At 45.5% G+C, this 20,904-nt stretch overlaps 1 protein-coding gene across 19 annotated transcripts in view; it reads left to right on the top strand.

Annotated features, from left to right (window-relative positions):
• Nucleotides 1-787: 787 nt before the first annotated feature.
• Nucleotides 788-20,904, top strand: part of MICAL2 (microtubule associated monooxygenase, calponin and LIM domain containing 2) — a 243,117-nt gene continuing 223,000 nt past the window's right edge. For 18 of the 19 annotated variants that reach the window (XR_012903606.1, XR_012903607.1, XM_075927882.1 and 15 more), the window contains exon 1: nt 788-941. The gene's annotated coding sequence lies outside the window, so the exon portion shown is untranslated. Of the gene's footprint in view, nt 942-1,003; nt 1,174-20,904 lie in introns of those variants that run through there. The other variant, XM_075927872.1, reaches the window with a different exon arrangement.

The following is a 20,904-nucleotide window of genomic DNA, read 5'->3' as shown; positions in this document are numbered from 1 at the left end:
ATTCTCTCCTCCCACTCCCCGAACAGCTCATCCCTCCCCCGAAAACTCCTCTTTCCCATTACAAATGCCCCTTCTCTTGTCTTCTTGAGTGTCTCCAGCTTCCTCCCACAATTGTCCTCATCCCCTCCTCCTGAACATCTCATCTCCTTCACTCCCTCTGCTCTCTTTCCATCCCGTCTGCCCTCCCTCCATGGCTCTCTCCCCTCACCCCAGGCTCTTCCCACATGCCTTTCTGTCAGGGATTTCCCTACACCCCTCCTATGGGGGTGTATACCCCCCCTAAATTTCCCCAACATCCTCCCAGTTGTGTGACCTATGGTGCCATACAGCCCACCTTCACCCTCACGGCGTCACCCCTCATCGGCCCTAACACCCCCTCTTGTAAAGTCGAACACCCCCCCTAATTTGAATTCCTGGGGAGGCTGCAGCTTTCTGCCCCCCAACCTTCCTGCTCCCCCCTCAAAGCCCTAGGAACCGTGCATCTGCCCACAGACCCCGTCTTCCCTGCAGCCTCTCGGTTGTGCCCTCACTTTCTGCGCCCTGTCCTACCCCTCTCCCTGAGCACCTCCTGTCTGTCCCTTCCCCTTCACCCCAGGGCCGGCTCCCCACAGGCTGTGCCTGCTCCGCAGCCCCGGCTGGCTCCCCACAGGCTCTCCCCGGGCCCTCAGTGCAGGGCCGGGACAACCAAGCGCTGGGAGCCGGAGCAGCCCCACCCGCGCTTCCCGAGCCGGCTCGCGGCCAGCTTGCCCGGCGGCGCCCCACGTGCAACGTGCTGTGACAGCAGCTCGGGCCCCCCCGCCGCTCTCCGATTGGCCCGGGCGCGGCCGGCCCCGCCCCGCCCCATTGCTCCGCGCCCAGGCCGGCTGCCGGCAGAGTGGTGGGGCTGCGCGTCCCAGCCGCCTGCCCTGGGTCCCCCGATCGGCATGTGAGGAGCCTCCCCGGTAAGTCACCGCCGGGGCCGATCTGGCCCATGCCCCCTGCTGGGCGCCCGGGACCGGCTGCCCGCCCGCCCGGAGCGCGCCCCCCTACGCCCACAGCGCCCGGCTCGGGCTGCTGGCGGGTTCACAGGTGCAGCCCGCGGAGCGGCAGCCCAGTCCTCCCGGACCCCTGCCCGACCCACCCAGGGCCGCGGGCGGGTGCCTGGACTCGGGCGCGTTTGAAAAGAGACAGGACGTGAGTGATACAACCGCAAGGGAGAGGCCAACGCCCGCGCGGATCAGTCGGTTGGTCGCTCGCTCCGCGGCGGCTTTGGCCCCCACCGACTAGAAAACGGTCCCTGTCCGGGATTGAGAGGCCCTTGGCAGTAACGATTTCGGGTGTCTCGGGCACAGGTGCACTGCCGGGCACGTTCACAGCCCCTGCTTCCAACCCGGCGTCTGGAATAGGCAGAGGCACCTGGCAGGCTGTGCCGGTCTTTATTTTGGCCAGGCTTGCGCCAGAGCTTGCTTTGGTTAACCACAGCCGAGGGCGGGTTTGACTTTTGGGAGATGGTGGGATTTTTAGATGGGAAGGGGCAGAGGGTCTAGTCTCTCTCTTCTATAAGAACTGTATCTATGTTAGAACACTGATGGCACATTTCAAACTGACACCATTTCCTCAAACTGAAAGTAGCACACTTGTAATTGCTCACACTTCCTCCCCCAAATTAGACAGCTCGCTGTGAAGCAAGATTACCGGTAGAACCGGGGAAGAAGTGAGATGCCCTATCTGAGTAATGTAGGCAAGACTGGGGGGAGGGGAACTCCGAGGTTGGTTACAGCTATAGGTAAACTTGGTTTTCTTGGTCATAGGTGAAGGTGAACTGTCTGAATGCTTCTTGGTTTACAGAGATAAAATAATTCTACTGAGGCCAGCCTACTGGAGATAGGGTACTAGCCATAAGTCTTGCTTTGCCCTTAATATGACGATTGTGGATGTGTGATACATATCCGGTACTATATAATTGGTGCTTAGCATTCATATAGTACTTCAGAAGTGCTCCACAAACAATGACTAATGAATCCTCACACCACTCCTGTGAACAGCATTTCTTATTACTAACTGTTGTGCTTTGCTTATCGTCAAGCTTTTATTAACATCTCTAGCTTCACCTGCATTTGTATGTAATGCTATATGGAATGGCATATATATTAAGAAAAATTTTGGATATGCTGCAATGGTCATTAGGTTAGCCAATGAGTGTATCTAGATTCAAAAGTGTTAGCTATTCACTGCCTGGCATCTGACTTCATGAACCACACTGTCCATACTGGATTACAGTTACATCTGTTGAGAATGTAAACCTCTCTTAGAATCAGTATGTGTATTGAATGAATGAATGTTTTATCATACTTGTATCTTTAAATTATATTATCTCACTGAATGCTAATATTGCTTGCCTGTATTAACTTTGCAGAATATATACTGATTCAAAAAGGCTTTAATGCACACAAACACACATGGTGTGTGTGGTCCCCCAATGTACATCTGTCTTATGGGATCTAATGACCATTTTAGTTCCCCCCCCCCCCCCCCACTGAGGAAGGTTAGCTCCAGCTGCTTGACCAGATTACTTTTATAGTCAGATCTACCACCTTGATTGGTCTTCTTGGGTATACTGACATTTAATCCTAGTCTGCTCTCAAAATAGATCTTTTATTGATGAGCTTAGAGCTTTGATCCCTGAAATAACTTCTACATTTTAAAAAAAATTTTCCCTGTGGTATCTTTCTTCCTAACTTTTTTTTCTGGGTAGTAGAATATATGGAAATAAGTACAAAAATTTGACAGAATAATAACTTTTAGTTAGCATCTCTTTGTAAACTTCCTGAAATAATATGATAAATGCTTTCTGTGTATGCTACACTCCTCTGTAATGTCAAGGGGAATGGCTTTGGTGCCCATTAGCTAGCATAACATCCCTTTTTGCTCACATGTTGGGCATAATAGTGTGGTTTAATCTACAGTAGTAATTGTGGTATTAAGCCATTACACTTTAGGTATGAGTAGAAAAATCTGAGTTAAAATAATGCAGGCAGCAAGTGACTAGAAGGATGTAAAAAGACCTAAATGCCTATCATTTTAAGAATTCTGTTCATGATTGGAACTTTGCAGTTAATCTCAACCAAGAAGTGATTCAGGCAAAAAAAAAAAAAAAAAAAGGGAATTACATTCTTACATATAGAGAGGGTACCTGAAGGTCTGTGTTGAAATATGTTGGTAGGGTCTCTTTTGTTTCAACTTGACTTTTTTTTAAAGGTAGGTGTTGCAAACTTTTATTCCTTGGAGAAGCAGTATGGTCTCGACTATAGTGCAGAGGGATGGGTGTTGAGACCCTGAGTTTTAATCCTAACTCCTTCACTATCTTTCAGTAGACCGTGGTCAAGATTCTTTTAACTTTGCTGTTAGTCTATTCCCTCATTGGTAAAATGGGAGAGACTTGCAATATTTATCTCCTAGGGATGTTAACAACTAACGGTTGTAAAGTACCTTGATCTTGGATAAAAGAGTATCTCTCTTATTGCCCTGGAAAATATGGCCACCTAATAATGGCAGCTAAAAATAGAATAGCATATGAAAGGGAAACCAATTACCTGCCAGCTGAATTAGAAGGGAGGTATCCAATTTAGCATATTCTCTTGTATGATGGATACAGTACGTACCATGTGTAGCTCTATACAAAATTAGATGACAATATCTGTGTGTTTCAATCGACAGGCTATCATTTTATACATTAGATACATTTTTTTTTTCTTCATGATAACTAGCTGTAGTCTAGAAATGGGGCATTGTAGAGAGGACACTTCAAATAGTTTCTGATGTGAGCTTTTATGCGTGAGAGAAATCTTACAATGTTTTCAATTATGTTAGTGATCATTCACTCCTAGCCTAATACTGGATTACTTGGGAAAATATAAGGCCAAAATACTTAAGTGTTCCCTCTACTTTACACACACTATTTTAAAACCCTGTGCTTTGAAAATCAGGGATTTTTTTTTTGTATTTTTTGTAAATCAATTCCTTCCTTGATCCTGTAACTATTTTTCTATTGGAGTAAAGCCCAAAGTCATATCTATTCTCTTGACCTTGAATCCACAGTCTCTTCCCCCAGTCCTCTTCTTTACGTCTTAACCTCCATCTTTGGATAACAAATGTAGTAGTGATGGTTTTAGACAGGCATAATGTGGTGACAAACAGCTCCTTCCAAAAGTACAATGAACAGTAACTCCATAGGACAGCCAGTGTAGGTGGATACACCTTATTATGACACATTCATGACACCTTTTTATTTTCATACTTGAGACTGAAGTGCCTCAATCCTTTTTCTTAAGCTTCATAACATACTCAGACTATAATAGCATGGCTATCTAGTGTAACCAAAGCATATTCCAACTGAGGCGGAGGGTGTCTTTCTGTCAGCATAGGAATACTAAGTTCCTGAAGGACATTGTCTTTTTTGGGTTGGGGGGCCACTGACCCGCAGAAAAAATCAGTCGGGGACTGCAAATAACTGAGAAGCACAACAAAACAAAAACCACAAAACTTCACTGACTAGTGATGTGGCGCCTTCTGAGAAGGAGAAATACACTCCCCACATTCCCCTCACACCAGAGCCTTGGAGGACCCAGGCAAGTAGCACCAGGGCTTCTCAATGCTGGAGGGAGCTCTGAGTCTTAGGGGTCGATTCCAGGGAAGCCCTCATCCCTGGTCTATGCATTGACAGAAGCACTCTTCCATCATCAAAGCTGCATCTACATTATTGTTGGCATAACTATGTTGGTCAGAATGTGGGAAAAAAACACACCCCTCACCAACACAGCTATTCAGATACAACTTTTAAGTGTAGATTAAGGACTCGTCTATGTTATGTAGTTAGATCCACTTACATATATTGCTTAGAGCTGTGAAAAAATCCATGCCTGTGCAATGGAATTAAGCCAATCTAGGGTCCAGTGTAGACACTGCTATGTCAATGGAAAAATTACGTAATCATGTAGCACTTACTTTTGATATGAGTTTACTGTAGTGTGGAGGAACTGCTTCTGTTGCTGTAGTAACTGTTTCTAGTACAACGTCACAGCAGCACAGCTGCAATTGTGCTACCATAGCATTTCTGAGCCTAGGCTTTCTCTGTTACGTTGTGATATGTTGGCATATGAATCTTAAAACATTTTATGACTAACCTGGTTAACTAAATTGTTACTGCTTACATGTTTCTGACACTTTTTTAAAATTCAGCTTTCCTTTCAAGTTTGTTGCTGCAAAACGTATTTGTTGCTCTCCTTCTGACTCAGTAATCCACCTTCCTCAGGTGAAGTGACACCTCCAGTTTTGATACCTGAAGGAAAGACCTTCTAGAGGTCCAGACTTTTGATGATCATGCCTTCCCCACAAATTTGGAAGAGTAAACCTTTTAAAGCAACAAAATTCATGGCATGGGAAAGAGAAATGAGAACCAAAATGAAAACTGGAAAATCCTAAATTCTAATCTCTCATTTCTGCTAGAGTCTTGCTGTGTAGCCAAGTAACTTCAGCTATAAAATGGGGCAGTACTTAACAAACCTGTGAGGTTAGACCAAGGGATCTAATAGATTTATTAGGGCATAAACTTTTGTGGGTAAAACCCACTTCATCAGATGAATTTGAGTGGAAGTTGCAGAAGCAGGAATAGATATAAGGAAGAAGTTGCTTGTCTTGCCCATGAAAGTTTATGCCTTACTAAATCCCTCAGTCTCTGAGGGCATGTCTACACTGTAGGGCAAAAGTCGAATTAAAATACACAACTTCAGCTATGTCAATTGCATAGCTGAAATCAAAATAGCTTAATTTGGCTTTGACTTCCTCCTGTGTAGACAGTGCCAAAAGGAAGAACACTTTCTTTGACATCCCTTACTCCTCATGCAATGAGAGTTACAGGAGTCAGAATAAGAAGTCCTCCATCTCAAAATAATTTTGAGATAATGACTTGCTGTGTAGATGCGTACTTTATTAGGAAATAACGTCAGTTATTCCGAAATAATGTTGCTGCGTAGATGTACCTGAAGGTGCCACAGGACTCCTTATTCTTTTTATAGATATAGACTGACATGACTTCCCCTCTGAGACTGAAGTCAAGTGTTGAGGGTTCATTAACTTTGGTACAGTACTTTGAAAATGTAAAGCTTTATATGTGCCAAGTATTCTAATTCTTACTTTTGTCCTAAAGTTTGCAGCAGCAAGATATATGCTAGGTATATGACTGACTTTGCTCCACTCATCTAAAGAAGTGGGCTATACCCACAACAGCTAACGATTACAATATGTGTATATATATTTTTGTTAGCCTCTAAGGTGCTCCAGAACCACTCTTTGTTTAAGTTGCATTAAGGTAGTTAGAAGTCCAGATTTACCTGGGATTGTCTTAGAATTATGAACCATCTTGAGTAATACGTGGTAGTGTCTGAGGTTGTTTTTGTTTGTTCTCTAAAAAAGTTCAATTGCAGAAAATATTTTCATGCCTGGTCTGATGGCTAGGGATATGAGCAAGCTAAATGTTCGACTTTTGGTGGTCTGTGTATGTAAGAAAGTAGGGCAGCAAAGTGACTGTTGTGATTCTTTGTCAGTAGACTTGAAAAATTTCACCTTTTTGGCACACATCTTGGATCTACCCCACATACATCACAGTGGTGTTGCTTCAAAAATATTAACTAGAATCTTAAGGGAAACTCTCAGGTACTGTATGTTTTCCATTGTAAATTATTGGGAAATACCATGCTTCCAGAATTTTTTTGAGAGTTGCTGGTAATATATATAACTGGCTTTCATGGTCATATCTTATTCTGACTGAAGTCTGTGGCAAAACTGTGGTTGGTTTCAGTGGAATCAGGACTTGTGCCATGACACTGTAGAAATTAACAAGTTGCAAAAGTGTGTGTCAGGTCACTTTAAATAGAGGTGTATGTTATTGGAAGACTTTTGTTTTTCAATTAGCAGCCTGTGTGCCTAATTCAAATGTAAAAAGTAGTATAATGTCTCATTGTTGGTCTTGCATAATTTTAGAGGCAATGGAAATTTGTATGGGGTGTGGACCATAGTGTTTCTTCAGACCCACTTATTCTTTCTCTGTAATCTGAAGATCTCTGGTTTTCTTAATTTTCAGTTTTGAAAAATATAACTGCTCCTGATCCAAACACTTTGGCTGCCCATGGAGCTTCATCTTTAAATGTATGGTTTGTAGATGTTTAAGCCTGGCTATGGAGGTATTTACACTAGAGACTGACTCTTTCAGCAGCAGTGTTAGTAATTCTTAGTATTTCAGTGTATTACAGGCAGTCCCCGACTTACGCGGATCCGACTTATGTCGGATCCGCACTTACGAACGGGGCTTTCTCGCCCCGGAGGTCGAGGTAGCGGATTGCTACCTGCGAGCTCCGGGGCGAGAGAACCCCGTTCGTAAGCTGCTCCGGTGCCTCTGGTCTGCTGGAGACCGTCTCCAGCAGACCAGGGGCACCGGGCGGGTTCCCGCGCTTCTGAGGCTTTGCCAGAGCAAAGCCTCAGAAGCACGGGAACCGCTGCTGCTGCCTCTTGAGACCCGGTGCCTGTGGTCTGCTGGGGACGGTCCCCAGCAGACCACAGGCACCGGGACTGAAGCCGCAGCTGCGGGGGGGGGGGTCCCGCGCCTCTGAGACTTTGCCAGAGCAAAGCCTCAGAGGCGCGGCACCCCGCTGCCGCTGCTGCTCTGCTCCCCGTGTCCCTGGTCTGCTGGGGGGGGGGGGGGGCGCGGATAGTGTGCCCCCCCCAGCAGATCAGGCTTTTGTTTTGGACCCTAGAGCAGAGCAGCTGGGGCGTTGCGGATTGGTCCTGCAGCACCCGCTCTGGGCACTACTGGACCAACCCAGCAGCACCCCAGCTGCTCTGCCCCAGGTCCTGATTCAGCCGCTGCTGGTCAGTTTCAGCAGTGGCTGAATCAGGACGCCTGGGGCAGAGCAGCTGGGGTGCTGCTGGGTTGGTCCAGTAGTGCCGAGGGGTGCTACTGGAGCAACCCAGCAGCACCCCAGCTGCTCTGCCCCAGGCGTCCCCAAGTCAGCCGCTGCTGAAACTGACCAGCGCTGACTACAGGAAGCCCGAGGCAGAGTTGCTCTGCCCCAGGCTTCCTGGAATCAGCGCTCATCAGTTTCAGCAGCAGCTGACTTGGGGAAGCTTGGGGTTCTTAAGTTGAATCTGTATGTAAGTCAGAACTGGCGGTCAGTTTCAGCAGCGGCTGAATCTGGACGCCAGTTCCGCCTTACATACAGATTCAACTTAAGAACAAACCTACAGTCCCTATCTTGTACGTAACCCGGGGACTGCCTGTACATTGCTTCCAGAGAACACAGATGTTCATTCTAATCTAAACTAAGGATGCTAGCTGAGCTGTCAACTTAGTCAAAGACTTAAGAAAAGTATTTTTCATAATTAACTGCATTTGTACAGTTAGTGCTGCATAGTGATACATTCTTGAGCTAGAGTTTGCACATTTTATTTTTGATGTGGAAGAATCAAGTAATACTATAACTGTCTTTTGTCTCCAGACCATTCCATTTAGCCTCACACGTAAGTAGGATTTTACTCAACTTCCCCTAGGACTGTATTTTAGTCACTTTGGGGCCTGTCTCTTTCTTACTTCCATTAAAGGAAGGAAACTGTTTAAGGTAGTATGTAGAGATTCTTACAACATACTTAATTTTTTCCTAGTAGGATCTGTGCTCTTTGAGGCAGGGAAAAATTTTGTTTTCTGTTTGTGTACCATGCCTAATATAAGGGGTGAGTAAATTATATCAATGTGCTAGTGCACAATATTAATTAATAATAGTAATCTCTGTTGCATACCAGTCAGTCAATTTCTTTGCTTGCTTACACTGATACTGAGAGTAACATTTCTTTTCCCCAGCCCCCTCTGTAACCAGTGCTCCAGTTGGCAGAGAGTTGAGAAGTATGGGAGTTGATAATCTCAACTGTATTAAGAAATTAAGGTTTCATGAGATAGAAATTACTACTTTTAGGATGTAAGGGAGCTTATCCCTGCCCATATCGCCCCATAATTCCAGTGCTGTAACGTGTTTCCCTGTCTTTGTGTTGCTGTGACCCGGCGCGGCCTTCCTGCACCACCCGCGTCATTACCTTCCCCCTCCCGTCTGGGCAGGGGTTTGCCCCTCAGGCGTGACCGTGCCCACCACCCTTTTGTGCAACTGCTAGGCGTGTAGTCCCGTACAGTACCAGTCTTTCACTGGCAGCCTTGCCGGCGCCTCGGCCGAGGGAGGCGGGGGGGCTTGGGCCCTCCCCCACTCCGAGCCCCGACCCAGGGCCCTAGGAACTGAAGGAAGTGCTCTCCTACGGTTCGGTTGGTGTGGGGGGGAAATCCCCGCAATGCACCAACCCATGGGCCTCCGTTGCCACGCCCTGGGTCACTTCCTACGTCCCTCGGTCAGTTGTCTACTCTCCCCAGCGTAGGGCGGTCCTGCGCCATTGGGAGCCACCTCCTCTCTCCCCTCTTCTCCTCCAGCCATCGCTGGCCTTTTGAGTTGTCCCGCCAGCTCTGCGGCTGACGCCAGATGGGCAGGGCAGCCGTGCACCCAATCCTTGGCCCTTGTAGGGTGGATGTGTTTCGGACAGGTGGGCACAGCCGGTCCGTCCCCCGGCTTCCTCGCGTCGGTGCCGCTCCTCCACCCTCCGCCCCCGGTGCAGCCAGCTGATGCTGCGTCCTCTGCGGAGGGGGCGGAGCCTCTGGTGTTCTGCCCGGCACAGCCTGGACGCAGGCGCGGCAAAGCTGGGGACGCAGCCAGAGGGCTACCTCTCCCCAGAGTGCTGGGGACAGTGTGGCCCCGTAGCGGAGTGCCGGAGCATCCCCATTACAGTTGCACAATTGAGACTTTGAAAATATATTATTTTAATAAATGACACAGGCCAGCCAGCATAATTGAATTACTGTACAGAATCTCAGCTTTTCTGTGACTTTTTAGTTTTTACTCCAAATGATCCATCTACACAGGGTATAATTCTTTCAGCAAAAAGTCCTATGAGCTTTAGTGTCCTTGAATATAGGATGAGGCTCATGTTTTGTGTCTCTTTCCACCACCTCTTGTGGGCTATCTTCATCTACATAAATTTAGAGAATACACCAGTAATTTTCTTCTTGGCTGCATGCTACCAAGTTAATATTAAATGAAAATTTTGAAATTACTGGTCTGTGATTATGGAGTTTGTTAGTGTTTTAAAAAGGAAGTTATTTGGCTCTTAGTCTACGATAAACCCTTCTCAGACTTCTTAAGCTGGCAGATTATTGACTGGGCATGCTGTTGCAACACCCAAAGAGCTGTTCCAGTGTACTCCTCTCTGTAGGAGTGCCATAAAAGAACAGTAAATTTGAATGTATGAAAAGTATGTACATTTTTCAGTGAGGGCTTATGCAATGTTGTTTTTGATGTGTTCGTCCCTGAATATCAGACACACAAGGTGGGGGAGGTAATGTTTTGTCAGACCACCTTCTGTTTTTTGAGAGAAACAAGCTTTTGAGTTTACACAGCAGAGATGTTATTAAGGTTTTCAGTAACCCATTTTAAAATGTTTTATTGTGGTGGTTCCAAATATTTATTCTTAGAATCTTAAGCCACATAATGTGCAATAATTGGCTTCCAAAGTGCTGTCTTAAGTCTGACTGCATCTTCAACTACTGTATGGAATGCACCATATATAGTTTGTAGTTTTCATACACAAAGTGGTCAATTGGAAGGCTTTTTGTAAAATCTGTATGTTGTGATTCAGAGAGCAGTTTCTAATTTAAAACTTTGAAAAGGGTATTTTGGAAGGCAGGGGCAAGATTCTTTCTCTTTGGAGATATGTATGTTTGGCTGGTAATGGTATTTTCCTTTATAGACAATTGGCTGAGAACATATAACAATTACTGCCTAAGGTGAGAGCATCCATTAGTATTATTAGGGAAGCATGTCCTCTTCAATTCTTCCCACACAAATGGATCAGCACAATGGACTGGGGAGAGGGCAAAAACTAATATGAAAAAAAAAAATCTTACTGACTTCAAATTCTGCTAGAGAGTATTATGTCCATGTTAAATGCAGCCTCAGCATTAAAAAAGGGACACTTTGTCCCCATGTTACCTAATTGAGCTTTCTAATTTTTGTGCATTCCAGCAACTTTGCTATAGTTTCTCTAATTGAACAAAGTAACAGATCTTTTCAGTTACTTGTAATGAGTTTGATCATACCAAGTTCTGAATGTCCTTTGGCTTCATTTGGGAGTTCAGGACATCATGGAGTCAGCTCCCATGTGTGGACTAATGTGTCCAATTCAGCTGCTGTTGAACTGTTTCTTGTGCATTTTCTGCATGTGATGCCATCCTGAAGAGACCAGAGTAAGAGTCAGGGTCTTGGCAATGGGAATTACAAAGATTTGACCTAATGGCATGACAGAGAGGGCTAGATGCTCAGCTATATACCTTGACTTTAGCAAGGCTTTTGATATGGTCTCCCACAATATTCTTGCCAGCAAGTTAAGGGAATGTGGATTGGATAAATGGATGGTAAGATGGATAGAAAGATGGCTAGAAGGCCGGGCCCAGCGGGTAGTGATCAATGGCTCGATGTCAGGATGGTGGTCGGTTTCTAGCGGAGTGCCCCAAGGTTCGGTTCTAGGACTGGTTTTGTTCAATATCTTTATTAATGATCTGGATGAGGGGATGGATTGCACCCTCAGCAAGTTTGCGGATGACACTAAGCTGGGGGGAGAGGTAGATACCCTTAAGGGCAGAGATAGGGTACAGAATGACTTAGACAAATTGGAGGATTGGGCCACAAGAAATCTGAGGTTCAACAAGGACAAGTGCAGAGTCCTGCACTTGGGACGGAAGAATCCCAAGCATAGTTACAAGCTGGGGACTAACCGGTTAAGTAGTAGTTCTGCAGAAAAGGACCTGGGGGTTACAGTGGATGAGAAGCTAGATATGAGTCAACAGTGTGACCTTGTAGCCAAGAAGGCTAATGGCATATTAGGTTGCATTAAGAGGAGCATTGCTAGCAGATCCAGAGATGTCATCATTCCCCTTTATTCGGCTTCGGTGAGGCCGCATCTGGAGTATTGTGTCCAGTTCTGGGCCCCCCACCACAAAAAGGATGTGGACGCATTGGAGAGGGTCCAGCGGAGGGCAACCAAAATGATTACGGGGCTGAAGCATATGACTTATGAGGAGAGGCAGAGGGACTTGGGTCTGTTTAGTCTGCAGAAGCGAAGAGTGAGGGGGGATTTGATAGCAGCCTTCAACTTCCTGAAGGGAGGTTCCAAAGAGGATGGAGAGAGGCTGTTCTCAGTAGTGACAGATGGCAGAACAAGGAGCAATGGGCTCAAGTTGTGGTGGGAGAGGTCCAGGTTGGATATTAGGAAAAACTATTTCACTAGGAGGGTGGTGAAGCACTGGAATGGGTTACCTAGGGAAGTAGTGGAGTCTCCATCCCTAGAGGTGTTTAAGTCTAGGCTTGACAAAGCCCAGGCTGGGTTGATTTAGTTGGAACTGGTCCTGCCTAGAGCAGGGGCCTGGACTTGATGACCTTCTGAGGTCTCTTCCAGTTCTATGATTCTATTTAAATTCTCATAGCTCCCCAGGAGTCAATGAATCTTTGGTAGTTTGCATTTGCTGAGGATCTAACCAAAGTGTTTGTCTTCACACTGTTGCTCTTCCCAGTGGAGGTCTGTCTTAGGTTTGGGCAGCCACCTGTCTCTTATCTGCTAGAATATCCTAGTTTCACTCTTCAGGTCTCAGGCAGTGGAAGTATACTGGATTCTACAAGGGACGGGCCTGCTGAATGGGGCGTGGGGATTGCTCTGAGGCCTAGTGATTCAAAGGGGCTTGAGTCTCTGGCCGCTGGTGCAGTAGCTAAGGTTGCCAGATGGTTTAACAAAAAATACTGAACACCCACCTCTTCCTCCTGCTCCCCCCAAAAAAGGGGTAAAAATTCTGCAGGGGAGGGACCAAAGTTGTTGAGCAAAAAAAAAGGGGGCACTGTGCCTTTAAACTCCTCACTCTCCCACCCCCACCAAACACAGCTGGGGGAAATTGTTGCTGCCAGGCTTCTATCCGGGCTTCACTTGTCCAGTATTTCCGTGTTTTTTTTTTTTTTTAAACCAGATGGGGGACCCAAATAACAGACAGTCTGGGCAAAAACTGGACACCTGGCAACTCTAGCAGTAGCAGCAGTGGTGGCTCAAGTCCCAGGCTTTCAGTCTCTGCTAGAGCATCGTGTTCCAGGCAACTCTAATGACTGGATGGGGGTACCAGTCTCTGGGCAGCACTGAGGGCCAGCGGCCCTTAACCCCATCCTTTCCAAGACCACACAGCCAGGCCTCTTCCCCACTTTGCCTAAGAGTCCACAGAGGCTGTCCGCTCCGTTGATGTGGAAGGAGGAATCTTTGATAAGAACCATGCTATGGGTTTCTGCTCCAGGATTCTACTTTTCTGCACATACTTGTAACACCTGTTGATCTGCTCTTTTCTTTCACCAGTGATGGTTATTTTAGTTACAGGAGTATTTAAAGTCTAGATCCATCTCGAGGGCTGAGAGAAAGTTTGCACCCTGTGTGATGCACAATGTCCAGTGCAGCAGCTGGCTTGCATTTCTATAGACAATTTTCTAAAATAATCAGCTGTCACTTATACATATATTTTTTGTGTTTGGAACTTTAGTGTGGTTGAATAGGTCTCAGAAATGTGTACACGTTTTATGACTGGAAACTAGTTCCACAGACGCAGACTATTCGTGCATGATTCAGAACTGATTGGAACTCACCTAACTGAATACCTGTTGTTATAATTAGTCTTTGAGCTACTGACTCTATGCTGGGCCCAGTGAAGGAGTACAGTGAAGTCTTAAGTGATTTTTAGTTTCATTGCATTAATAAGTTACCTTGAGCCCATGTTATACCAACTAAAACTTTAGAAGAGCACAAGTTCTTCGTGTTAAACTAAAACATATTGTGTTCATAGTAAACATGCTAAAGCGAATCCTTTAAATATGTAATGCATTGTTTTAATGGATTTTTTTTCATACTGAAAATGAAGACTAAACACAGGGTTGAACAGCTTGTGACATACTTCCTATTAAAAATGCTCTGAAAGTGGAAGGTTGTTCTTAAATTTCTTGTCAGCATTCCTGGCATGCGATATTATATGATGTTACCTTGCCACATGGGCTCGCAATGTGCCATGATGTATAACCACATACCAGTAGTAACTTGATGCACCATGTCAAATATGTAATAAGACACTATGTCTTTTGGGTTTGGTACCTGATCCCAAACATACACTGGGTATTTGAGCTCAAATCTGAAGCAGAGCCATGTTATAATAACTGAGTAACTTAATATTCCCTTTTACTCTACCTGTATTGTGGGCTGCTATTTGTGGTGTGAATGACAACCAAGGTTGCAGGTCAGGCCTATTTAGTTTTGTATTATGAACCTTGAGCTTTAGATATTTGGATAGCAAAACAGGTTAATGTGCAACAAGCTTACCCAATCTGATTTGTCAATTTTACGTATGTTCACTTTTTTTGATTGTATCCTTTTTGGTATACAGGCAGTCCCCGACTTACGCGGATCCGACTTGCGTTGGATCCGCAGTTACAAACAGGGCTCCCCCGGAGGACACAGACTGTGTACTCCGGGGCTTTCTCCGCGTCTCCCTGGTTTGCAGACTAGGAAGACGCGGAGCAAAGCCGCGGGGGGGCTCGGGCAGCGAGGCAGCCTGAGCCTCCCCGCGGCTTTGCAAAGCCTCGGGGAAGCCGGCAGCGGGACAGCCCAGACGCCCCGCGGCTGTCCCGCTACTGGCGTCCTCAGAGGCTTTGCTCCTCGTCTCCCTGGCAGACCAGGGAGACTGGGAGCAAAGCCGCGGAGGACCCAGGTGGCGGGACCGCGGTGCGTCTCGGTCCGCCACCCGTGTCTTCCTGGTCTGCTGGGGTGGGGGGGGACGCAGCTAGTACGCCCCCCCCCCCCAGCAGACTAGGCTTTTCTCCAGACGCCTCTGGCAGAGCAGCTGGAGCGCTGCCGGTTGGTCCCGCAGCGCCGCTCTGGGCGCTACTGGACCAACCCGGCAGCACCCCATCTGCTCTGCCCCAGGCGTCCTGATTCAGCCGCTGCTGGTCAGTTTCAGCAGCGGCTGAATCAGGACGCCTGGGGCAGAGCAGATGGGGTGCTGCCGGGTTGGTCCAGTAGTGCCGAGGAGCGCACTACTGGAGCAACCCAGCAGCACCCCAGCTGCTCTGCCCCAGGCGTCCCCAAGTCAGCTTCTGCTGAAACTGACCAGCACTGACTATAGGAAGCCTGAGGCAGAGTTGCTCTGCCCCGGGCTTCCTGGAATCAGCTGCTGATCAGTTTCAGCAGCAGCTGACTTGGGGACGCCTGGGGTTCTTAAGTTGATTCTGTATGTAAGTCAGAGCTGGCGGTCAGTTTCAGCAGCGGCTGAATCTGGACACCAGTTCCGACTTACATACAGATTCAACTTAAGAACAAACCTACAGTCCCTATCTTGTACGTAACCCGGGGACTGCCTGTATATGGTCATGCCAGTTTTCTTCCACAATTTGATCGGAGGAAGTGGGTCTGGCCCACGAAAGCTCATCACCTAATAAACCACCTTGTTAGTCTTTAAAGTGCTACATAGACCTGTCTTTTGTTTAAGCAAAACCAGACTAACACGGCTACATCTCTATTACTAAGCTTACCCATGTTACACATGTTAATAGAAATAGTTTTCATTATATTGTCCGCAGCATTCCTGGCACAGATCCCTATGCAGTTAACAGGAAGAGTGCTGATGTGGTCCTTCATCCACACCTTTGCTGCAAGCTACATGATCACCCACCAGGCTAGGGATGACTAAGCATTTGGATGAGTAGAGCTCCAATTAGTGTAAGACTCTGACCCCACCACCTGAACTTTGGGTTGTGAGTCACCTGACCAAAATGCATATGAACAAGCATTCGAAGAAAAAACAGGTTTTTTTACCTTCTCGTGTTCTTTGAAATGTAGTGTTCATGTCAATTCCAGTGCCACCTTCCTTCTCTCTGTCAGAGTAACTTGCAAGAAGGAGCTAAGTAGGGGGTGGATTGGCAGGGCTCTAGATTGAGTGTTATGAGGGTGTGACTTCAGGGCCTCCAGACTGACCCTGCTGTTAGTCGCTAGGGTGGAATCTTCTGACTGTTGGACATGCACATGCCTTATTGGAATGGACATGAACAACAGTTGCAAGAAGGTATTTGCTTACATATAGATGTAGTGTGGTGAGCAGAAAACAAGAGACATTGAAAAATGCTGCGAATTGAAGACAGAAGTGCATGTAATGGTGGTACAGAAGCCACCATTCTGTACACCATTCTGCACCATGGTGGTACATCACAGGGCATTGAGTCTGGACCCATGATGCACTGCATTTCTCTTTGCCTTTCCAGACCTAGCAGCACAAAGGGGAGAATTACACGGTAGGATAGCTACCTACAGTGCACTGCTCTCATTGTCGATGAAAGTGCTAAGGTGTGATGCATTATGTTGGCAGTGGAATTTTCTTTTAAGCATTTTTCGATCACCTAAACTCTCAGCAAAAAACCTCTGCCATTGTAGACATAGACCTCTGTGTGGCTTACCAACTACACAAATTATTATTGGAGCAATGCTTCTGCCCATTATTCCCTTTAGAGTGGTGTTGATTATTAAAATGAAGTGGTGGAATATTTTAAAGTGATGTAAATAGCTTAAAAGCAATGTCAATGATGTGAAGAGTTGGAGCACAATATACATTCTAGCAGTAGAAGATAACTTCAATTTTAGAAAGGTTTTAGAAGAAGTTACAGCTTATAAAAATATACTTATCAGACACATGAAGTTGTTAAATTGTATTATAGTGATAGAAATGTAGCCGTGTTAGTCTGGGGTAGTTGAAGCAAAATGCAGGACAATGTAGCACTTTAAAGACTAACAAGATGGTTTATTAGATGATGAGCTTTCGTGGGCCAGACCCACTTCCTCAGATCAAATAGTGGAAGAAAGTAGTCACAACCATATATACCAAAGGATACAATTTAAAAAAATGAACAAATATGAAAAGGACAAATCACATTGCAGAACAGAAGGAGGATGCGGGGGGGTGGGAAGGGGGAGGAAGGAAGGTAAGTGTCTGTGAATTGCTGATATTAAAGGTAGGGAGAGTGGGATGTTTGTGAGTTAATGGTATTACAGGTGATAATTGGGGAAACTGTCTTGATAATGGGTGAGAAAGTTCAAAGACTTGTTAAGTCCTTGTCGGTAAGTGTCGGTAAGTGTCGGTAAGGAATCCTCTGAACTGTCATTCATGTTAAAATTCGACACTTACCGACAAGGACTTAACAAGTCTTTGAACTTTCTCACCCATTATCAAGACAGTTTCCCCAATTATCACCTGTAATACCATTAACTCACAAACATCCCACTCTCCCTACCTTTAATATCAGCAATTCACAGACACTTACCTTCCTTCCTCCCCCTTCCCACCCCCCCGCATCCTCCTTCTGTTCTGCAATGTGATTTGTCCTTTTCATATTTGTTCATTTTTTTAAATTGTATCCTTTGGTATATATGGTTGTGACTACTTTCTTCCACTATTTGATCTGAGGAAGTGGGTCTGGCCCACGAAAGCTCATCATCTAATAAACCATCTTGTTAGTCTTTAAAGTGCTACATTGTCCTGCATTTTGCTTAAATTGTATTAATGTGATTTGTTTAGTTTTACAGACCTGCCTTTCTTTGAGGAATCCTTCAGTATAATTAACTAGAAATTATAGAGGGTAAATGACAATAGAATGTTAATGTATTATCTAATATTTATAGGTATTTTCTTCTGGTTTATGGTGTGCCTGTTACCTAAAAATTGTTTTAAATTCTGTAATTATACCATAGGGAATGGAAAAACTTTAAGATAAGTTAATGTTCTGTGTGTAGTCATAGATACACATTACAATTATAGAGCTCAGTATTCTAGTAGTTCTGTGGCTTGTTATCCAGAAGCTATTGGTGAATTTAAAAAAAGACAACCTGGTTAGATGCAATGTTTTATGAAGTAGTTGGGAGTAAACTACGAGCTAAAGAGGAACATTTAAATTAATTGGAGCTTATTCCTATAAATAGTTGTCATGCTTGGAATTTCAAAACCTCTCCAATATTTGCTTTATGGTACAGCATGTTTCTGAAAAACAAGCATATGCAGTAGTTACCCTTTATGTGAGTTTCATAGAGTTGGAAGAAACCTCAGGAGGTCATGAAGTCCAGCCTCCTGCCCAAAGTGGGACCAATCCCAACTAAATCAACCCAGCCAGGGCTTTGTCAAACCCAGACTTAAAAACCTCTAGGGGTGGAGATTCCAACACCTCCCTAGGTAACCCATTCCAGTGCTTCACCACCCTCCTATGGAAATAGGTTTTTCCTAATATCCAACCTAGACCTGTTCCATTGTAACTTGAGATCATTGCTCCTTGTTCTGCCATCCGTCACTACTGAGAACAGCCTCTCTCCATCCTCTTTGGAACCTCCCTTCAGGAAGTTGAAGGCTGCTATCAAATCCTCCCCTCACTCTTCTCTTCTGCAGACTAAACTAACCCAAATCCCTCAGTCTCTCCTCATAGATCATGTGCTCTAGCCCCCTAATCATTTTGGTTGCCCTTTTAGTCATTCTATTCTCATAGGAAAACCATAACTGTGATGTAGTGGGGATGTTGTTACATTCACTCTTTGCTGTATTGTGCTGTATGTGTACGTAATTTCCTGCTCCCAGCCCTGGCAGCACTCTCTGCATGAGTAAGGAGAGGCTGATCGTGACTTGCTCCAGATGTGTATTGGGCCCAGACACCTGAGGGCCAGACACAGGAGATGTCTCCCTTCCCAGCCAGGAGTGAAAGGATGGGTGGGGCTGCACCATGCTGGGGAGTGGGACCTGTGAGAAGAGTCCATCTCGGCGGGGCTAGAATGAGAGATGAGGCTTGGAGCAGGAAAGGGGGTGAAGGATCCGTGAGCCCTTTTCCCCACGAGGAATAATTCTGCCTGCTCTCAGGGCCTATGCTAACATTGACCCTATGCTACACTGTGTCCCTGTGAACCAATAAAACCTTATGTTCGACCTGCTCTGAGAGTCACATCTGGCGGTGGATGGGGGTGCAGGGTCGGGGACCCCGCCCCCTGACACTCCGTGACACTAATCCGGAGGTTTTTCCATAGCATTTCCTAGAATCCAGTAGGGTGGCATTCAAGGACCTGATTGAGGAGGTATCTGAGCCATTAACTATCATCTTGGAAAAGTCATGGAAGTTGGGAGAGAGTCCAGAAGACTGGAAAAAGCCAAATATAGTGTCCATCTATAAAAAGGGAAATAAAGACAACTCCGGAAACTGCAGGCCAGTCAGCTTAACTTCAGTGCCAAGAAAGATAATGGAACAAATAATTAAGGAGTCCATATGCAAACATCTGGAAGATAAAAAGGTGATCAGTAACAGCATAATTTTGTAAAGAACTAATCTTGTCAAACCAATCTGACAGCTTTCTTTGATAGATTAACAAGCCATATGGAATCACCTGATTCCCACCTCATGTGTGGTCCCTGCTACTCCCCGCACTGGCCCTTGTTCCTCCTCCCTTTCTCCCTCTGATAGGGGCAGCAAAGGTGGGTGGGTGGGGAAGCGACTAGTCGATGGGTCCCTTGACTATCCGGTAAGCTTTTGCTTGTTGGATGGTCGACTAGTTGCTTACATCCCAAGATGATACCAAGCTGGGAGGGGTTGCAAGTGCTTTGGAGGATAGGGTCATAATTCAAAACGATCTGGACAAACTGGAGAAATGAGGTAAACAGGATGAAGTTTAATAAGGACAAATGCCAAGTACTCCACTTAGGTAGGAACAATCAGTTTCACACATACAGAAGGGAAGTGACTGTATAGGAAGGAGTATTGCAGAAAGGATCTAGAGGTCATAGTGAGCCACAAGCTAAATGTGAGTAAACAATGTGACGCTGTTGGGAGAAAAAGCAAACATGATGTATTACAGTAGTGTTGTGAGAAAGACATGAGAAGTCATTCTTTCGCTCTACCTCAACTGAAGTATTGTCCAGTTCTGGCCACCATATTTCAAGAAAGATGAGGAGAAATGGAAGAAGGTCCAAAGAAGATCAACAGAAATGATTGAAGTTCTAGAAAACCTGATCTGTGAGGGGAGACTAAAATAATTGGGTTTGTTTAGTTTGGAAAAGAGAAGACTGACAGGGGACATGATAGCAGTTTTCAAGTATCTAAAAGGAGGAAGGAGAAAAAATATTATATAACTTGTTCTAGATGGCCATCTGTATCAGAACTAACAGATTGGTGATTTAGAAGCAGCTGACAGTTCCTCTCTTGCTCTAAGAGATGGGCTTGGGAGATATACAGCTGGGGAAGGTCAGCACGCGTGGCCCTTGCCACCCTTAAAAGTTTGTGGGAAAACTAAGTCTGCAATAATTATTCTTGCTGCATTGGGAAAGCATTCCTTGTGTGGTGACTCTGCAGGATCTGGGGCAAATCAAGTACTGGCTGTTCCATGGGGGAGCAAATTTCTCCTTGTGGTCATCCTCATGTTCAGGTAAAATGATGGACAGTGAAACACCAGAATGGGGATCATGCATATATTTCCGTGGGAGGGAATGATCTAAAAAATCTGATCTACACTTGCTTGGGCAAAAGTTGTGCCATTAAAATCCATGGGGATATTTTACTACTTTTTTTTTTTTTTTTAAGACAAAAGTGTAGGATTTGTAGCAGAAAGGATTTGTTTTTATAGAAAACAGTCTCTTCTCTCCAATAAAATACAGGACTATGTAGCACTTTAAAGACTAACAAGATGGTTTATTAGATGATG

The sequence above is a fragment of the Pelodiscus sinensis genome, chromosome 4 (assembly GCF_049634645.1).
Source record: "Pelodiscus sinensis isolate JC-2024 chromosome 4, ASM4963464v1, whole genome shotgun sequence".
In the NCBI taxonomy this organism is placed as follows: Eukaryota; Metazoa; Chordata; order Testudines; family Trionychidae; genus Pelodiscus; species Pelodiscus sinensis.
This window is presented reverse-complemented; position numbering and strand designations above follow the sequence as displayed.